We start from the raw sequence: 22,175 nt of genomic DNA on the forward strand, positions 1-22,175 counted from the left end.
AATATTATTATTATTGATAATTTTTAAATAACATAATATAAATATGACTTAATTAACTATAAGATCATAAGAAGTCAAAAAAAGGAACATCTAAAAATACAGAGGATAATTCAATCCAAAAAAGAACAGTAATATAAAAAGATTTAAAAAAAAATTTGTTGTGGTGCCTGGGTGGCTCTGTTGGTTAAGCATCTGACTTTGACTCAGGTTATGATCCCAGGATTCTGGGCTCAAGCCCAATGTTGAGTTGCCCACTCAGCAGGGAGTCTGTTTTTCTCTCTCCCTCAGAGTTCTGCTCATGCTCTCTCTCAATCTCTCTCTCACATAAATAAATAAAATATTTTAATAAATAAAACATAAATAAAAATAGTTTGTTTTAATCTATTGAATATAGAAATTTAATTGTTTAACAATTATTTTGTGATTTCAACTGAATAAACAATTGCTATTAACATATCTTTACACATATTTAAAGTAACTAACAATGGTACCCAGGGGCCTTGGTTGTTTAAGTGTACCAAACAATTTTGGCTCAGGTTATAATCTCTGGGTCCTGGGATTGAGCCCCATGTCAGACTCCATGTTCAGCCAGGAGTCCACTTGAGATTCTCTCCCACCCCCACCCCTCCCCTTCTATCTAAGATTAATAAATAAAAATAAGTAATTAAATAAAGGAAATAACAACTGACCTGTAAGAAAACATGCATGATATAGCATGTCAATATCTGCTTTCAGTAATCCTTAGTCTACTACTGTTTAGTCCTTAATAAATAGTAAGATGTCATAAAATATGGCACAGCTCATGGAAGTAAAATAGTTTATGTTGTGTAACACAATCTTCAATTTCCTAATATTATGAAAGAGCATACTGTTTAAAGATAAGCATTAAAACTAACAAACGGTATTTCACATTATATGGTAGATTTCTAAACAATTTTTACTGTTCTTGAGGGTATATAAAAGAACATTTTATGTTATATGTCAAGAGTCTCCAATCTCAGTACAGAAACTGAGGATCAAAATCAGACAGGTATATAACTGCCCTCTGACTTCAACATGTTCTTTCCAGGTTAAGTCAATATACTGTATAGGGAAGGTCAAGAAAGATCAATTAATATTAACCAGAGATAACATATACTGAACAACAGTAGAAGTGACTGTCCTGTTCCTTCACCACAAATGTGTAATAGAATTCTCATTCTAATCTGAGGAAATTGTTAATATTATTAATACAACACTAGATTAGACTAGAGGGAGATAGAAAGGTTTGGAGCAGTGACTTTAAACTGTTGATGTGAATCAGAGTCATCTGGGGAGTTTATTAAAACAGAATCCTGGGCTTTGATCCCACAGTTATACACCCAAGAGTCTACAGTTCCAAAAATTTTAGGTAATGATTCTGCTGCTAGTTCAAGGACCACCCTTTCAAAAGAAGGCCAGGGTAGCAATTCTCATATCAGATAAATTAGATTTTAAACTAAAGACTGTATTCAGAGATACAGAAGTACACTATATAATTCTTAAAGGGACTATTCAACAAGATGATCTAACAATTGTAAATATCTATGCCCCCAATATGGGAGCAGCCAATTACATAAGAAAACTATTAAATAAAGATAAAGAGTCATATTGATATGAATACTTTAATAGTAGAAGATCTTAACACACCTCTCTCAGTAATAGATCATTGAAGCAGAAAATCAATAAAGAAACAAGAGCTTTGAATGACACATTGGACCAGATGAACCTCATAGATATATAACAGAACATTCCACCCTAAAACAACAGAATACTCATTTTTCTCACGTGCACATGGAACCTTCTCCTGAATAGACCACATACTGGCTCACAAATCAGGACTCAACTGATACCAAAAGACTGAGATTATTCCCTGCATATTTCCAGTTCACAGTGCTTTGAAACTGGAGCTCAATCACAAGGAAAAGTTTGGAAGGAACTCAAACACCTGGAAGCTAAAGACCACCTTGCTTAAGAATGCTTGAATCAACCAGGAGATCAAAGAAGAACTGAAACAATTGATGGAAACCAATGAGAATGAAGACACTTCGATCCAAAACCTATGGGATACAGCAAAGGCGGTCCTAAGGGGGAAATACATAGCCATCCAAGCCTCCCTGAAAAAAACTGAAAAATCCAGAATACACCAGCTGTCTTTACACCTTAAAGAACTGGAGAATCAACCACAAATCAACCAACTCCACACATAAGAAGGGAAATAATCAAGATTAGAGCAGAGATCAATGAGGTAGAAACTAGAGATACAGTAGAACGTATCAATGAAACTAGAAGCTGGTTTTTTGAAAGAATCAATAAGATTGATAAACCATTGGCCACACTAATCCAAAAGAAAAGAGAGAAAGCTCAAATTCATACAATTATGAATGAAAAGGGAGAGATCACAACTAACACCAAGGAAGTAGAGACAATCATCAGAAGTTATCAACAGTTGTATGCCAATAAGCTAGGCAACCTAGACGAAATGGATGCATTCCTGGAAAACTATAAACTCCAAAAATTGAACCAGGAAGAAATTGACAACCTGAATAGACCGATATCTAGTAACGAGATTGAAGCAGTGATCAAAAACCTCCCAAAAAACAAGAGCCCAGGACCTGACGGATTCCCTGGGGAATTCTACCAAACTTTCAAAGAAGAAATAACACCTATTCTCCTGAAGCTGTTCCAAAATATTGAAGCAGAAAGAAAACTTCCAGACTCTTATTATGAAGCCAGCATTATCCTGATCCCCAAACCAGGCAAAGACCCTACCAAAAAGGAGAATTTCAGACCAATATCCCTGATGAATATGGTTGCTAAGATTCTCAACAAGATACTAGCAAACAGGATTCATTAAAAAGCACATTAAAAAGATTATCCACCATGACCAGGTGGGATTCATGCCTGGGTTACAAGAATGGTTCAACATTCGCAAATCAATCAATGTGATACAACAAATCAATAAGAGAAAAGAGAAGAACCACATGGTCCTCTCAATTGATGCAGAAAAAGCATTTGACAAAATTCAGCATCTGTTCCTGATTAAAATGCTTCAAAGTATAGGGATAGAGGGAACATTCCTGAACTTCATAAAATCTACCTATGAAAGACCCACAGCAAATATCATCCTCACTGGGAAAAAACTCATAGCCTTCCTGCAGAGATTAGGAACAAGACAAGGATGGCCACTCTCACCACTCTTGTTCAACATAGTATTAGAAGTCCTAGCAATAGCAATCAGACAACAAAGAGAAATAAAAGGTATCCAGATTGGCAATGAAGAAATCAAATTCTCTCTCTTTGCAGATGACATGATTCTTTATATGGAAAACCCAAAAGACTCCACCCCCAAACTACTAGAACTCATACAGTAATTCAGTAACATCGCAGGATACAAAGTTAATGTACAGAAATCAGTGGCTTTCTTATACACTGACAATGAAAATACAGAAAGGGAAATTAGAGAATCGATTCCATTTACTATAGCACCAAGAGCTATAGGATTCCTGGGAATAAACCTAACCAAAGAGGTAAAGGATCTATACTCGAGGAACTACAGAACACTCATGAAAGAAATTGAAGAAGACACAAAAAGATGGAAGACCATTCCATGCTCTTGGATTGGAAGAATAAACATTGTTAAAATGTCTATACTGCCTAGAGTAATCTATACTTTTAATGCCATTCCAATCAAAATTCCACCAATATTTTTCAAAGAGCTGGAGCAAATAATCCTAAAATTTGTATGGAATCAGAAGAGATGCCAAATCGCTAAGGAAATATTCAAAAACAAAAATAAAACTGGCAGCATCACGTTAGCTGATTCCAAGCTTTACTACAAAGCTGTGATCACCAAGACAGCATGGTACTGGCATAAAAACAGACACATAGACCAGTGGAACAGAGTAGAGAGCCCAAATATGGACCCTCAGCTTTATGGGCAAATAATCTTCGACAAAGTAGGAAAAAATATACGTGGAAAAAAGACAGTCTCTTCAACAAATGGTGCTGGGAAAATTGGACAGCTATATGTAGAAGAATGAAGCTCGATCATTCTCTTACACCGTACACAAAGATAAACTCAAAAAGGACACTTTTGTGACTGGAATCCATCAGAATCCTAGAGGAGAACATAGGCATTAACCTCTTCATATCAGCCACAGCAACTTCTTTCAAGATATGTCTCCAAAGGCAAAGGATACAAAAGTAAAAATGAACTTTTGGGACTTCATCAAGATCAAAAGCTTCTTCACAGCAAAGGAAACAGTCAACAAAACAAAGAGGCAACCCCCGGAATGGGAGAAGATATTTGCAAATGACAGTACAGACAAAAGATTGATATCCAGGATCTATAAAGAACTCCTCAAACTCAACACACACAAAACAGATAATCATATAAAAAAAAATGGGCAGAAGATATGAACGGACTCTTCTCCAATGAAGACATACAAATGGCTATCAGACACATGAAAAAATGTTCATCACTAGTCAACAGGGAGATTCAATGCAAACACCTTTTGAAAACATTAATATACACATTATCTCCAATGCTAATTTTATATTTTATAATGTATTTTTTAATTATATTTTAAATGTATGAGCTATGTCTTCTTTATCTGAAACATTTACCATCTGACTTCTTTCATTCAGTAGTGTCAGTTCTTCCATCTGGGATTTCATAAATGACAAAGCAGAACTACTTCTAATTTGATGTATCTTTGATAATATAAACCTCAAAGATACTGAAGTGGCATTAAAAATTTAATTTAACCATTCAGATAAGTGTTTTTTGACCACCACCATTTGTATGCTTCGATTAAAATTCTTTGATATTGGATTCTTACTGCTCTTCAGCAAGAGGTGTAACTTGTTATGGTGGTCCATCAGTATTGCATAGTGTTTCTAATCTCTGTATTCAGACATATTCAAAAGAACATATAACAAGAGCTTGAATTCATTGTAGTTACTGAATAACTACTGCCTATGCAATAATTTTAAAATACTAGAATACACGCATATCACAGACTTATATATTCCACCATCACTGAAATATTCTGAAATTGAAATTTAAGTCAGTATTCCTAATGTAGGTGGTGGGTTACTTTACTCATGTATGTATTATCTTTTGTAACATAAACACACACTCACAAAAAAGTCTCAAATATTCCTTGGATGAATAAATTAACTAATGTTGTGATAAAACATCAAGTGAAAGACTTACTTAAAATTGAACACTTCTATATGAAAATTGTTAAGTACAAAATAGATTAACAAAATAGAGGGGCACCTGGGTGGCTCAGTGGGTTAAAGCCTCTGCTTTTGGCTCCAGTTATGATCCCAGGCTGCTGGGATCAAGCCCAACATTCGGCTCTCTGCTTGGTGGGGAGCCTGCTTCCCCCACTCTCTCTGCCTGCCTCTCTGCCTACTTGTGATTTCTGTCTGTCAAATAAATAAATAAAATATTAAAACAAAAACAAAATAGAAATTTCCTTGTGAGGCATGTACAAAACACACATTTTCTTTTCACATTTCAGGAAGTAACTTCAAAATAGGGTCCTCCAAATAGATGAAACAGATAATTACTAAATTACCTTTCAACTGATAAAGATGTCAATTCATCAAGCAAATATAGTAGGTTTTATTAAACATATTTGTGTATCCTTTCCTCTAAAAGTCTTTACTTGACCTAATAGAATTAGATGTTTTTGAAGAGCTTTCTAATTAAAATATGCTCTATTACTTGAAAAGTATTACTGTATAATTAACATAGGAGGAACTTATTATAACAGCTCTGAGTACTCTACAATACTCTGAAAGCATTTTTATTTTTTGCTAACATAAACACAAGAAATAAACCACAGCATTTGAAGATTTCTATGTAAACCTTCTGGACTCTTATGTTATTAATCTTCCCATACTTTAAGTGATTGTTTATTATTTGTATTTAAAATCCATAAATCTAATTTTTTGCCAGTGCCAAACACAAGACATCATTTTTACTATTATTCATGAATATTCTTAAAAGTGAGATTATAAACGATCAGAAATAGTTTCCAAGTTATCTATTAAAAGTATTGTGTGTCATAGTGAGATCACTGTACTAGAATTCAATTTGATCTTCAAACTATATTCAATTTTTAAAGTCATTTAACTGTTGAAATAGTGGCTTTAAAATCATTGCAAGAATATTTGATTCATACTCAGATACTTGATATGTTTCTTATTCTAAGTACTTATACACAATGAGATCATTTTTTCTATTAATATGCAGTATTTGATGTAGGATATTCATTTGCTTAGCACTTACTTGGCACTTCATACTATTTTATAAACATTATATTCAATTGCTTATGACTACTTGGGAGGTTTTAAACTTTTATAACTATTCTGAATTTGTAATTTGTCTGAAATGTGTGAAGAAAATTAAATTAAAATACATCAAGAGAATTCTTCACTGATCTAATATTATTAGCTGGTGTATATTTGAGGAACAATGGCAAGGTTTCTATAACTTCTGTTTTCATTGTTAATTATTTTTGTTTATACTGTCATCTTTGATGTCTATAATAAGAACTTTCTTTTTTACCAACATCATTCTTTTGATTTTGAATAACACTGATTGCTTTCATTCTTTTCAATAAGCTGAACATATCCCTCCCCTTTCATTGCTTTTTCTTTTATGTTTGTTCACTTCTATTTACAATATTCTTATCTAGTTTACTCACAAAAGGCTTGGATACAAAGACTGCCAGTTATTCTTCTGTCGTATATCAGAATTAGGAAACACACACAAACACACACACACCTACACACGCACACACATGGAAGTGCACACATTCTGATGGTATTCTTAGATAAGTTAAAATTTATTCAAAGCTTAAATGCAAATATTGACCTCCACAATAGGGATTAGCAACTTTAAAAATAACAATATCAAGAAGGTAACATAAATACTTCTAGTTTTCTTTTCTCTCACACTATGAATTGCATTTTGGAGGAAATAAAATTGATATTATATTTGACATTTTCAAATACAGTGATTATTATCATGACTCTGATCATCATTATTATTCATGAAAATAGGCCTCCAAAATAAATTTTGAGCAACAAAAAACTTCACATTATATTATATATAGAGCTGGGTTAATTAATACAATGTGTATGAATTCTTTTACAGCTAAGTGATCAGTTTGATTTTCTATACATGATGTTATTTGGCCAAGATTTCTGGAAAAGATGGCTCAATAAGGGGATCCAAAACTCTCCTCATCTCATGGATACAACTAGATTACACTCACATCAATATAGATAAACGAGGAAATAACCCAAGGCTAGCAGAACAAATGTCACAACCTCATGTTAAGAAGAGGCCACATCAAAGATGGTAAGAATGACAAAGACTTGGTAGATAAACCCCTCAGGCCTTGCCCCAGGGAGGAGGGAGTCATGGCTGCAGAAGAAGGGAGAGAAACAGACTATTAACTGAGGAACCTGCACAGGGAAGATGATTCTCCATAACATTTGACTTTAAAAACCAGAGGGACTGAATTTCGTAAGTTTTTACTACCATCAGGACTTAAAGACTAGAACTTAAAAAAATTGGGGGACTGGTCTCTGGGAGAGCCTAGAGTGTGATAGGAAACCGAGTACCTACCCTTAAAAAGAGAGCACAATAAGCAAACCATGGAAATATGGAATAGAAGCAGCAGTTTAGAAAATACCTGAGGCACATGGGAGGGAGCATTACTTACACCTCTCAGAGATCACCAAGGGATTTCTCCAGTAGTAAAGGAACTGGCAAATTCCATCCCTTCCCTCATCACCCAGCATACACAGCCACCTGTGGGAACGAGGGCAGCACTGGCATTTACTACCTAACTTACTTACACTGTGCCACACCCCCTCCAGCCAGACCTGACTAAGTCTTGGTCCTGCAGGTCCCCTCCCCCAGAAGACCAGCAAACCTTGCCAAACCATTACTCTTTACTGTGAATTTTGCAGGGCTTTCATCTGGTGATAGCAACTGGTCATCTCCTGAAGAGGACACAAGCACCTTGTTAAAACTGTGTGCACTGCTCATGCACACTCTGTGGAAAAGCTCCATCCTGCCCTGGTCTCCCTGGCAGTTGCAGGTGCGCTTGCATGGTCCAAGGAGACCAGTTTCTCCTTGTTAAAAGGGCACACCTATGCACTTTCAAGAGCAAGAACCATATATGACTTTTGTATCACACAGAGTTAGAAACAGAGAGAGTGAAAAAACATGAAGACAGAGGAACATGTCTGAAATGAAAGAACAAGACAAAACCACAGCAAGGGACCCATGTCAAACGGAGATAAGTAATGTGTCTGATATAAGATTTAGATTAATGATCAAAACAATATTCATGGGATTTAAGAAAAAGAGTGGAAGACATCAGTGAGATCCTTAACAATGAGATAATAAAAAAGAAAGAACATAATAAATGAAAATAAAAATACACTAGATGGAATAAATAGCCTAGACGAAGAAGAAGAATGAAACAGTCACCTGAAAGAATACTAGAAAGTAATCAAATGTTAAGCAGGTGAGAGGAAAAAAAACAAACAAACAAATAAATAAATAAATAAAAGATCTAAAAGGAGATTATTCTTAGAGAAACTAACCACACCATCAATTGTAATAATATTTGCATTATAAAGATCTTGGAAGACGAATAGAAAGAAGAGGGGGCAGAAAATTTACTTAAAAAAAAAAATTAGCTGAAAACTGCCTGAATCAGGGGAAAGAAGCAGAAATCCAGAACTAGGGAGCACAGAAATTACCCTACAAAATCAAACCAAGGAAGTCCACACCAAGAGAAATAGTAATGCAGATGGCAAAGTAGTGAAAAAGATAGAATTTTAAAAGAGCAAAAGAGAACAAAGCAGTTACCTACAAGGAAAACTGCATAAGGCTATTAATGGCTGATTTTTCAGAAGAAATTTTGCAGACCAGAAGAAAGTGACATGATGTATTCAAAGTGCTGGAAGGAGGAAAACTGCAGTCAAACATACTCTATCCAACAAGGCTATCATTCAGAATAGAAGGAGAAATTAAGAATTCCCCAAACAAAAGTTAAAGAAGTTCATGAAACTAAACCAGCCTTGCAAGAAATATTAAGGAGAACTCTGTGTGGAATGACCATAAGCAAGAGAGAGAAAAAAAAAAAAAAGGAAAGAAAGAAAGAAGATAAAAAAGAAAGAAAGAAAGTAGGAAAAGTAGGCATCACAAAGGCAGTAAAAATAAATGTATCACTAAAAATCAGTCAAGAAACTAATAAAATAAAGACAGAAAGTATAACACCACAAATCAAAAACCAGTGATAGATATGAAAAAAAAAAAGAAAGAAAAAATACAAGTATATCACTAAAGAAAGAAAACTTATGGTGAGAGAATAGAGTAAGACAAGAAACGAGCAAAGAAGACCAACAATAACAAACACAAAATAACTAACAAAATGACAGTAAATACATACCTATCAAAAATTACTTTGAATAAAGATGGATAAAATGTTCCAATCAAAAGACATTGGGTGACAGAATGGATAAAAAACAAGACACAACTTTATGATGCCGCCAGGAAACTCACTTTTGTGCTAAAGACACATGCACATTGAGAGTGAGAGGATGGAGAACATTTATCATGCAAATAGATGTCAAAAGAAAGACAAAATAGCAATACCTACATCAGAAAATAGACGTTAAAACAAAGAGACAAGAAACAAAGGACACTATATAATCAGTCACTAAGAAGACTATCCAATAGGAAGATAGAACAATTGTAAATATTTATGACCCAAATACATAAAACAGTTAATAACAAATAAAAAGGAAGTAACTGATAGTAATATACTAATAGTAGAAGACTTTAATACCCTGCTTGTATCAATGGACAGATCGTCTAAACATAAAATCAACAAGGAAATAGTGGCTTTGAATGACACACTAGGTAAGATGTATTTAATAGATATATTCAGAACATTGAATCCTATAACAACAGAATACACATTCTCTGCAAGTACACACTGAATATTTTCCAGAATAGATCACATAGTAAGTCACAAAACAAGTCTCAACAGTTTCAAAAATAGCAAAGTCATACAATGCATCTTTTCTGACCACAACACTATGAAATTAGGAAACAACCAAAAGAAAACATCTGGAAAAAACACAAATACATAAAGGTTTAATATCATGCTACTAAACAGTGAATACATCAACCAAGAAATCCAAAAGGAAATAACAAGTACATAGATACAAATGAAAATGAAAACACAAGAATCCAAAATCTTTGTGATGCAGCAAAAGCTATTTTAAGAGGGAAGTTTATAACAACACAGGCATACCTCAAGAAACAAGAAATATCTCTAATAAACAACCTAACTTTACACCTAAAGGAGCTAGAAAAAGAAGAACAAACAAAACCTAAAGCCAGCAGAAAAAGGAAATAATAAAGATTAGAGCAGAAATAAATGACATAGAAAATAAATTAACTAGTTAATTTTAAATATTGTTTTTATGTAAATATTTATTTTAAAATTATTTAAATATTAAATATCAATACTATCCAAGCAATCTACACATCCTATGCAATACCTATCACAATACTAACAGCATTTTTCACAAGAATAGAACAAATAATCCTAAAATTTGCATGGAGACACAAAGGACCCCAAAGAGCCCAAGCAATTTTGAAAAAGAAAAACAAAACTTGGAGGTATCACAATTCCAGACTTCAAGTTATGTTACAAAGCTGAAGTAATCAAGCAGCTTGTACTGGCACAAAAATAGATGCATAGATCAATGGAACAGAACAGAAAGCCCAGCAACAAATCCACAATTATATGGTCAATTAATATTCAACAAAAGAGGCAAGGATATGCAATAGGAATATGCAGTTCAGTCTCTATCACATGGTCTTGGCAAAACTAGACAGCTACATGCAAAAGAATGAAAATATGCCACTTTCTTACGCCAAATACAAAAATAAACTCAAAGTGGATTAAAGACCTAAGTGTGGGTTCTGAAGTCATAAACATCCTTAAAGTGAGTACACACAGTAACTACTCTGACATTGGTTGTAATGACATCTTTCTATGTATGTGTCCTGAGACAAGGGAAACAAAAGCAAAAATAAACTATTGGAGTTACATCACAATAAAAAGTTTCTGCACAGCAAAGGAAACAACAAAAATAAAAGACAAACTACTAAATGGAGGAAGATATTTGCAAATGACATATCTAATAAAGAGTTAGTACCCAAAATATGTAAAGAACTTTTACAACTCAGCACCTTAAAACCAAATTATCCAATTAAAAAATGGACAGAAGATATGAACAGATATTTCTCCAAAGAAGACATCTAGATGGACTGAAGATACATAAATGGATGCTCAACATCATTCATCATCAGTGAAAGGCAAATCAAAACCACAATGAGATATCAACTCACATCTGTCAAAATGACTAAAACAAACAAACAAACAAAAGATAAAAAATAAAAAAAATAAAAAAACAAGAATGTGGAGAAAAAGGAACCCTTGTGCATGTGGGAATGTAAACTGATGCAACCACCATGACAGTAAGAAAGTTCCTTGAAAAATTACAGTAAGAACTACACTATAATCCAGGAATCATGTTATTGGGTATTTACCCAAAGATTTCAAAAGCACTAATTTGAAGGGATATTTACACTGTATGTTTACTGCAGTATTATTTCCAATAGCCAAATTGTGGAAGAGACCTAAGTGTCCATAGATGAATGAATAAAGAAGATGTGGTATATAGATATAGATTATAGATATAAAAACAGATTAGGATACTTTTTATGCATAAAAACAATGAATCTTTGCTATTTGCAGTAACATGGATGGATATAGAAAGTAAAATGCTAAGAGAAATAAGCTAGTCACAGAAAGACAAGTTTTACTCGTTGGTGAAATTTAAGTACAAAGCAAACAAGCAAAGAGAGAAAAAAAAAGAGGCAAATCCAAAACAGAGTCATAACTGCAGAGAACAAACTGATGGTTACCAAGAGGGAAGGTGGAAGGATGGGTGAATAGGTTGAGCAGATTAGAATATGCTTACCTTTATTATCTTTATGATGACGATGATGATGTTCTGTTAGCCAAAATAGAGTACATCATAAGTTTTTGATGTAGTGTTCAACAATTCATTAGTTGCCTATAACACCCAGTGGCCCTAGAATCAAACTGAGGATTAAAGAGGGGATGGGGTGGCAGGAGAGGGAAACAGGATGATAGGTATTTTTTTTTTTAAGATTTTATTTATTTATTTGGCAAAGAGAGAGGGAGATCACAAGTAGGCAGAGAGGCAGGCAGAGAGAGAGGGGGAAGCAGGCTCACTGCCAAGCAGAGAGCCCGATGCAGGGCTCAATCCCAGGACTCTGAGAACATGACCTGAGCCAAAGGCAGAGGCTTAACCAACTGAGCCACCCAGGCGCCCCAGGGTGATCGGTGTTAAGAAGGACACGTGTTGTGAAGAGTATGCTTATCTTGATGAGCACTGAATAATATACGGAATTGTTGAATCATTATATTGTACAACTGAAATGAATATAACACTATATATTAACTACACTAGAATTTTTATAAAAGTGTTAAATGGCCAAGAAAATTATAAAATTTCTTATAACTTAAATGTTTTAAAAGCTTTATGGAAATCATCAGCTGTGTGACATATTGTTATTTGTATTCCTGACAGACAAAAAAATTAGGGATTTTGAAGAGTTATAATCATCCAAGATTTTGCTACACCAGGCTAATCTTCATCTCTCTTTCTTCCTGTAATTTAAATAGTATTTCTGTGGTCATTGGCATGTTAATATAATCCAACCTGCTCTCCTTTAATTACTGAAACTGTTCATTTCAATATGACTTCTGAATGTCCCCATCAGCCAAGTTTATCTTCTACACTTCTTTTTTTTTTTCAAACATTATTGTAACTTACATTTCTTTTATTTATTTATTTGACAGAGAGAAATTACAAGTAGATGGAGAGGCAGGCAGAGAGAGAGAGAGGGAAGCAGGCTCCCCGCTGAGATTTTTAAAAAAATCTTGTTCAGTAAATTAATATTTAAGCCAAAGTGTGATACTTAGTTATATTAATATAAACCTAATTATCAGGTAAATGAACCATTTTGAGAATTATTAGTATTAATGTATCATAATCATATTGTGGTTATTACCTCAAGAAGAAATTACCTGAAAAAATTAACTACCACTGAAAGAACAGAAAATTATAAAAAACTGCAATCCTAAAAATTTCTAGATTACCATACTGAACAAGCATTTTATTATTTAAGATAATAAAGAGCATAATAAAGATGGAAACTTTATGTAATTAATATTGCTTTGATACAAATAACCAATAATTTCACCAAACAGTAAACACAACTATAGCACACTGCTGGGGGAAGAAGAAAATTCATCTATCCCTCCCTCCACATTCCAAATCCTGAAGGAAGCCATGATGACTGCATAAATCAGATTCAGAAACTCAAAGAGAAGGGAGGCTTGGAACTGTAGCTCAGTAGCTTCCAGCTCAAATACACAGAGAGAGGTAGAGCTAGGGCAGAAGAAGAACGCTAAGTGCTTAATTAAGAAAAAAAAAAAAAAAAAAAAACAGTCTGAGGGGTTTGAAGTGGCGGGGTGGGGTGGGAGGTTGGGGTACCAGGTGGTGGGTATTATAGAGGTCATGGCTTGCATGGAGCACTGGGTGTGGTGAAAAATAATGAATACTGTTTTTCTGAAAATAAATAAATTGGAAAAAAAAAAAGTGTACACCATAGGCCATAGGCATTTGTATTTTTAGTTCCTTTTGTTTAATAAGTTGTGTTTCCCAGGATAAACTCTTCTGATGCCTTGCCTAATGATGTAGCCTAGGTAACATGAATCTGAGAAATAAGTGTGGTAGAGGAGACCAGAATTTTGCTCAGTGCAACTCCTTTTTTTGAAGTAAGATGATCCTCAGAGGAGACGAGAGTAGACAGTAGAGCAATGTAAAGCCAGAATACTTTTCTTCAGTTTTTCAATAGATTAAACATCCACAGTTTGATTAGGGTTTGGAGAAACAATATACACTCTTTTGGTAAGTTAGTTTAAGTTAACATTTTTACACAAGGAAAAAAAAAAGCAAAAAAATAGCTCCTGAATACAGACTGCAGAGAGCAACACAAGATTTATTCCAGAAGGAATTTTTAAATTAGTTACATTTAAGAATAACTGCAGCACCACCAGCACCATACAGTATTAGAGTGCATCACTGTATTCCAGTGTTGCCAGGAGGTAACACATTTTGTGAAAATAGATTAGTCTAAAAAATTACTGTTAGGTAGCCTTAATGATTCATTTTAATTAAAAACAAACAAACAAAACAGAACAAAACAAGGGTTAAAGGTTATAAGAATTGGAAATCATTTTCTCTATTATCTCAGCATATAATTTTTAAAAAAAATTTTAACCAATGAGCTCAGAATCAATAGAGTTTCTATAATAACTTTTAAACGAACAGTTTTGCCAATTATCTGACACAGTTTCTAAACTAAAAAGTTCATTGTACTTATAGGTTTAGAATTGTATTAGCTGTTCTTCCAATTTATCTCTAGTGTACAACAAATCCTCTCAGAAATAAGACATACTTATGTGTAAAATCTGATCTAAACAAGGCTTTTAAAGTTTGTTTAAATATAAAAATACTTCCTTGTCTTGTGAACAATTATTAGATAAGCAAGTGTCTTCAAAGTTAAAAATTATTAGATAAGCAAATACTTACACTGATTACTTTTTAAACTGACTAAATGTAAAATGTGTGCATGGAGGTTATTAGAATTATTTTGTTTTTTAATTTTTGGATTGCTTTTGAATTACTAAATATTCTGCAAACTAATTCTTAATAAAATTGTAGTTATTTTTAATATTAAACATTTATTCAAAAATGAAATTGGAGAGTTGTCTTTGATTTCAAAATGACAGTCACATGCACTAAATGAAATATATTTACTAAAATTTTGATAACCTTATTGTAGCATGACAGTGAATTTTCAAAAATATATTCAAAAATTCAAATATTTCAATTCTAATAATTGAAAAAACAGTTCTACTTTATAGTAAATACAATTACAATGAGAACATTAAATATAATTTGATATTATAAAAGAAATAGAATATAGTTTTCATTTTAATTAATCTTGGCCCAATATTTCAATTTAATAAATTTTAAAATTCATTCTTAAATCTCCTTTGTGAATGAGTTAATACAGTTTGGCAATCTTGGTAAAAAATTATACCAGCCATCTTTAAACTCTTAACATTTATCTTTAATTTTATTTGCACAAAAATTTTTTTTCTAAACCCATGCATCTGGGCTTATGTAATTAAAATACTTAATGCAATTAAAGTATAGTTAATATGAAATAGAAATCATCTTTTCATTCTATATATTCCACTAGAACAGAGACTGTACAAAACCATGAAAAAGTGGAACTACTGGGGCGCCTGGGTGGCTCAGTGGGTTAAGCCGCTGCCTTCGGCTCAGGTCATGATCTCAGGGTCCTGGAATCGAGTCCCGCATCGGGCTCTCTGCTCAGCAGGGAGCCTGCTTCCGTCTCTCTCTCTCTCTCTCTGCCTGCCTCTCCGTCTACTTGTGATTTCTCTCTGTGAAATAAATAAATAAAATCTTTAAAAAAAAAAAAAGTGGAACTACTTGGTAAGAGTACATAAAACAATATAACAATTACTATTTTTTAAGGAAGTGAAATAAAAAAAATTATTTTCACCATTTAAAATAATTTGACTACGATTGTTTTTATGCAACTGCCACTCCTTTTGCTCTCATTGTTAAGATACTTGCTTGGAGAGAAATATCCCAACCCAGAAACCAAGCATCATCAAATGTGCTATGATGAAATAAAGAAAAAAAATTCAAATTATGTCACAAACATTTTATTACTTAACTTTCCAAGTTTCTTAGGAAGGAGACAAAATGGGGAAATCTAAAATTAATTATTATTTAATAAGAATAGCTTGTACTCTGTTCAGCAGCTTTCACTAATAAAACTTATTACCCATTGCACTTATTGCCTCATCAATCATCACTCAATAAGGACAGAAAACCTGACAATTTTAAACAATTTCAAAGAGATCCAATATTAATATCATAGTCTATTTATACGAAATAAAGTACAATCCTTGCCAAGTGATCATGCTGACTTTCATGGACGATAAAAGCATCAATTCATGTTCTGGAGGAAAAATGACAATACACTATTTTAATAACTGAATATAGTTAGAGCAATGGAGTTCAAAATGTGGCTGTTGCCTATAAGATCAAATTTGGGAAAACAAATCAAATTTCCTGCAAATTCAGCACTTACAAACATAAGATAAATTGCAACTTGTTATTATTCATATTACCAATGAAAATGATGGGACTTATTCTTAGTCAAAGCTTTGTAAGTTGCATGAACTATTTCAGGTCAATAGCCTTATTTATTTATTTTTTTTTTTTTGCTGAATTGTTCAGCTTATTGAGAACTATTAAAGACAAATTTTAGTACTTGAAAAAGCTGTAACATTTTTGAACTTGTGTTTTAATTCAAAAATTATTATTACGGGACTCCTGGGTGGCTCAGTTGGTTGGACGACTGCCTCCGGCTCAGGTCATGATCCCGGAGTCCCTGGATCGAGTCCCACATCAGGCTCCCAGCTCCATGGGGAGTCTGCTTCACTCTCTGACCTTCTCCTCGCTCATGCTCTCTCTCTCACTGTCTCTCTCTCAAATAAATAAATAAAATCTTTAAAAAAATTATTACTAGGAAAGTATATGCCTTAGATGTTAGCTGATATACTCACTATTTAAGGGGGAATTTTCCAATTTCCTACACTTATTGAATGAATAACTCATTTAATGAGTCAATCAATAAAGTCCTATATATTATTAAAAAGACAAGTAATAACAGACATGTTGGCAAGAATGTGGAGGAAGGAAATATTTGTGCACTGTTGGTTAGAATGTAAATTGGTGCAACCACTATGGAAAACAGTATGGGGGTGCCCCCCCAAAAATTATAAGTAGAACTACCATAGGACCCAGGAATTCCATTTCTAGATATGTATCTGAAGGAAATGAAATCACTATGTTAAAGAGATAACTGCACCTCTATGTTCATTGCAGTTTTATGCTGGAAAAAACCTAAGTGTCCATACATGAATGAATGAATAAGGAAAATGTGGTGTACACACACACACACACGAATATTATTCAGCCATAAAAACTAATGAAATCATGTCGTTTGTGAAAATGTGGATGGACCATTGGACCTTGAGGACATTATGCTAAGTGAAATAAGTCAGACAAAGAGAGACAAATAATATATAATTTCACTTATATGTGCAGTCTAAAAATACTAAAATAAAATAAAGCTCATAGATACAAAGAACAGATTGCTGGTTGATAGAGGTGAGGTGATGATTCCAGATTCCAGTGATGAAATAAAATAAGTCATAGAGATACAGTGTACATAATGATAACTATGGTTAGTAATACTGCACTGAATATTTGAAAGTTGCTTAGAGACCAAGCTTTAAAAGTTCTCATCACAAGAAAAAAAAAAAAAAACTATATATGATGACGGTTGTTCACTAGAGTTATTTGTATTGTGCAATATACACATACCTCCAATCATCATGTTGTATACCTGAACTAATATAATGTTACATGTCAATTACACTTCAGTAAAAATATTAATTTATCTATAAATAAATAAATGCCTATGAAGTTACTGATAGTTTTTTCATAGTGCTAATTTTGAGACTGATATAGGTAACATCTTTAAATGGGCTTGATACAATATTAGACTGGATCAACTGACCAGATTTTTTTTTAAGATTTTATTAATTTATTTGACAGAGAGTGGGAGATCACAAGTAGGCAGAGAGGCAGGCAGAGAGAGAGGGGAAAGCAGGATCCCTGCTGAGCAGAGCTTGATCCCAGGACCCTGAGATCATGACCTGAGCTGAAGGCAGAGGCTTTAACCTACTAAGCCACCCAGGTGCTCCTGACCAGATATTTTGCTATTATTTTAAAACAGTGGTTACTGTGTGAGGTTAAAGAAATGTAGATGAATGCGGGTATTGACATTCCACAACTTAAGAAATAGTATATAATTATTAAAGAATTAAATCTTACACCAATTTTGCATATTATATAATTGAAGTCATTTTTACACTAGAAGTATTAGTTTAAAAAGAAGTATATCCACATAGTCTTAGAACTTTAGAAGCTCTTTGTTTCAGAAAATATTGCCTTGTATAATTATTTCAGAGTTCTGTAAAACTTGTACTGGGATATATTTTCCTTCATCAATAAATAAAAATTACATCTTGAAATGTTCAAGTCCTCCAGTCTACATTATATTCTGTCACTGAAGAAAGTTCAGTTTGTCTGAGTTTTAATGTAGTTGAGAGACAAGGCAGAATGACAGACTCATTGCTAGGAGATGTTTAATCAATAGCAATTTAATTTTACCTTCTTTTTTTCCCAATTGACTTAGAAAAACAGCTGAAGGAAAGAAATGCCATTGCTGTGAAACTTTGCATTCAAAATAACTATGGATTTTATGTTTTAAGCAAATTATGAGCTAATTTTACATTTCCACAGCACCTCACATGTTTAATAAAGAACAAACAAAATTGAAATGGTATGGGTATGAAATAAAGTTGTTTTTATAATTTAAATTATTAAAAATAGCATTGCCATGTAGAACTTTTGTGAAAATGGAAATGTTCTCTCTACTGTATGATATGGTAGCCAATACTAGCCTGTACTACTATTACTAGCTACCATATCAGACAGAACAGTCATAGGACTGAATTTTAATTACCTAGCATCTTAGTTAAATTTTTTAAAGAAATGGTTTAGAAGGTGATGATGTCCAAGATTTTAACATATTTTGATACTATGATATTACAACACAACATACTGTTACCATTTAAAGATCTTTTTGAAATAAGAAAATTATAATTTTAAACTACAAAATTTGATTATTTCATTTATAGAAAGACATATTGATTTTTCCATCAGTCTTATAGTCAGTATGTTTTTGTTTAGTACTGAAAACAGATGGGAATTCAAATATGGTCTTATACAACCATTTCAAAAATAAACCAGTGGTTATCAAATGATACTTTTAAGTTTCAACATTTTCTAAATGTAAAATGTAACAAATTGGTTTTTGCATTTCCAACCTGTTATTTGTCCTTCTCAAATTGTGCTTTCTCATAATATACAGTTTTATATTAACTATGTTACTATCTCTGTATTTTATGCTTACATAAACCTAGTGAGAATATCATTGTTAGAAAAGCAGAATTAACTACATCCAACCTGTTGGATATTGTTTGTAATCATTCATCTAGAAACTGAAGGCATATTTTTCCACAGTATACCAGCTCAAAAAAATATATTCTGATGAAGAACTTTGGAGGGGAGTTTGTTCCCACATTCATAAATTAGCACCTTGCATGTGCTACTGATTTCCTATCATAAACATTTATTTTGAGCAGACTGAATTACTGAAACCAGCTGCTTAGAGTGATCAATTTCACCCATCTCTCCACTTCTCTTTGCTTCTATTGGCACAACTTTAAAATTTCATAATTTCCTTTTCACAGTAGAATAACAACATTGCTCTTTCTCTTAATGTCTTTCTGTGGAAAGCAGATATATATTAGATAACACTGAGATTGGTTCATCTGTTCTTATCTCTTTTATATCCATAGCCTGCTCACCCTCGATAACATAAATGTAATTATCATGCACCTTAGTCAGTAATAGAAACAGATTAGCTTTTTATACTAACAATCTTTTCAGCTTTACAATGGCTTTTGTAAAGCCATAATTGACTATCTTTTTTATGACCATATTTAATGTGTTTTGGTCCAAGTTTTCCATAATATATTTCTCATGACTTTGCTACATGATATATCCTGTGTCAGAACTAGAATTATACTTTATTTTCAGCACATGCTATCACAGCCCAGCACTTTTACATTGTGGTAGTACATTAGAAAAACCCATAACAGGTTAAGGGCAATTTTTCCTTTGAGGCAACAGAAGAAATGCACGTACTGAAATGTAGGCAATATCATCCTGGAGAGACTCATTCGAAATAGGGATTTAATTAGTCTCAAATATGGTAAATCAAGGAATCAAATGTTCATTCACCTCTAATTGTCCAATCATTTCCAGAAGAAGTCTGGCTTCCAGTTTGGAAAACCCATTACTTTATAGACAGCCATAATGGCAAGTAGGTAATATTAAGAATTGTCTCCTATTTGAAATGGTAAAACTAGCCAATAAATATATTTGATTACAGCTTATGCTTAATGATGCTGTATCCAAGCTGAGCTATTCTACTCATTATTAATGATGTGGCGTATGGTAAATCAAGACAGATAAAATGTTTTATTTAATTTAACCAGAAATTTGGAAAAGAATAAAATAGTATCAGAGTCAAAATAATATTTTGGGAAAAAGAGACAAAAATAATGAGAGGGGCTCCTGGGTGGCTTACTTGGTTAAGCATTTGCCTTGGGTTCAGATCATGATCCTGGGGTCCTGGGATTGAACCCTGCCTCTGGTTCCCTGTTCACCAGAGAACTTGCTTTTCCCTCTATCTCTGCCCCTCCCTCCTGTCCATGCACTCTCTATCTCAAATAAATAAACAAAAGCTTTAAAAAATAATAAGATAAAAATAAAAATAAGAAAACTGAATTTGATAAAATTAATAGATGAAAGGTTTGATCATTTGAAGGAAGAAAAAATCTAACTATTATGATTTAAGAAAAATGATATAAAAACATATATGTATTGTTTTAATTATGAGTTTGTTTTTGTATTCTTTTTCAAACCCATAATTCAATGCATCAACAAATCCTGTTGGCTCTAAACTCAAAGTACACTGTATTCAACTCCTTTTCATTAATTCAAAACTGCCTTCATATTCCAAGCCAATACCTCTCTCTTTGGCTCTTTAAATAGTTCCTAAACTGATTTTCTCTATTCCCCACTCAAACCCTAATATCTATTCTATGCAAGAGTCAAAATATCTTTTTATTTGTTTTATTTTCTTAAATATGTTATTTATTCATTTATTTGGCAGAAAAAGAGACAGCAAGAAAGCAAACAAGCAGGGGGAGAAGAAGAGGGAGAAGCAAGCTTTCTGTTGAGCAGGGAGCCGAATGTGGGGCTTCATCCCAGGGCTCTGGGATCATGACCTGAGCAGAAGGGAGATCCTTAATGACTAACCTACTGAGGCACCCCAGAGTCAAAACAGTCTTTTAAAATACAGTCATATATTTATCTAATTTTTCAAAGTTCTTCAATCTCTTTCCATTTTACTCAGAAAAAAAAAAAAAAAAAGAAAATTCCTCTCATGGCTTACACATTTCCTTTTATTTTTATGTTTAATTAGTCAACATATAGTATATCATTAGATTATGATGTAGTGTTCAACAATTAATTAGTTGCATATAACACCCACTGGTCATCACAACCAACGCCCTCCCTAATACTCATCACCTGGCTAACCCCCTACACCTACTCCCTTCCCTGTGTAACTCTCAGTTTTTTTCCTGGAATTGAGTCTCTCATGGTTTGCTTCCCTTTCTGATTTCTTCCCATTCAGTTTTCCCTCCTTTCCCCTATGGTCTTCTGTGCTATTCTTTATATTCCACACATGAGTGAAACCATATAATAATTGTCTTTCTCCGATTGACTTCACTTAGCGTAATACCCTCCAGTTCTACCCATGTCTATGCAAATTGTAAGTATCCATCCTTTCTAATGGCTGAATGATATTCCATTGTATATATGTACCACATTTTCTTTATCCATTCATCTGATGAAGGACATCAGTACATCTGTATCTTTGGGGCAAATATCTAGTAGTGCAATTGCTGGGTCATAGGGTGGTTCTATTTTTAAGTTCTTGAGGAATCTCCATACTGTTTTCCAGAGGGGCTGTACCAGCTTTTATTCCCACCAACAGTGTAAGAAGATTCTCCTTTCTCCGCATCCTCAGCAACAACTGTTTCCTGTCTTATTAATTTTGCCATTCT

This window comes from Neovison vison, chromosome 6 (assembly GCF_020171115.1).
Source record: "Neovison vison isolate M4711 chromosome 6, ASM_NN_V1, whole genome shotgun sequence".
Classification (NCBI taxonomy): domain Eukaryota; kingdom Metazoa; phylum Chordata; class Mammalia; order Carnivora; family Mustelidae; genus Neogale; species Neogale vison.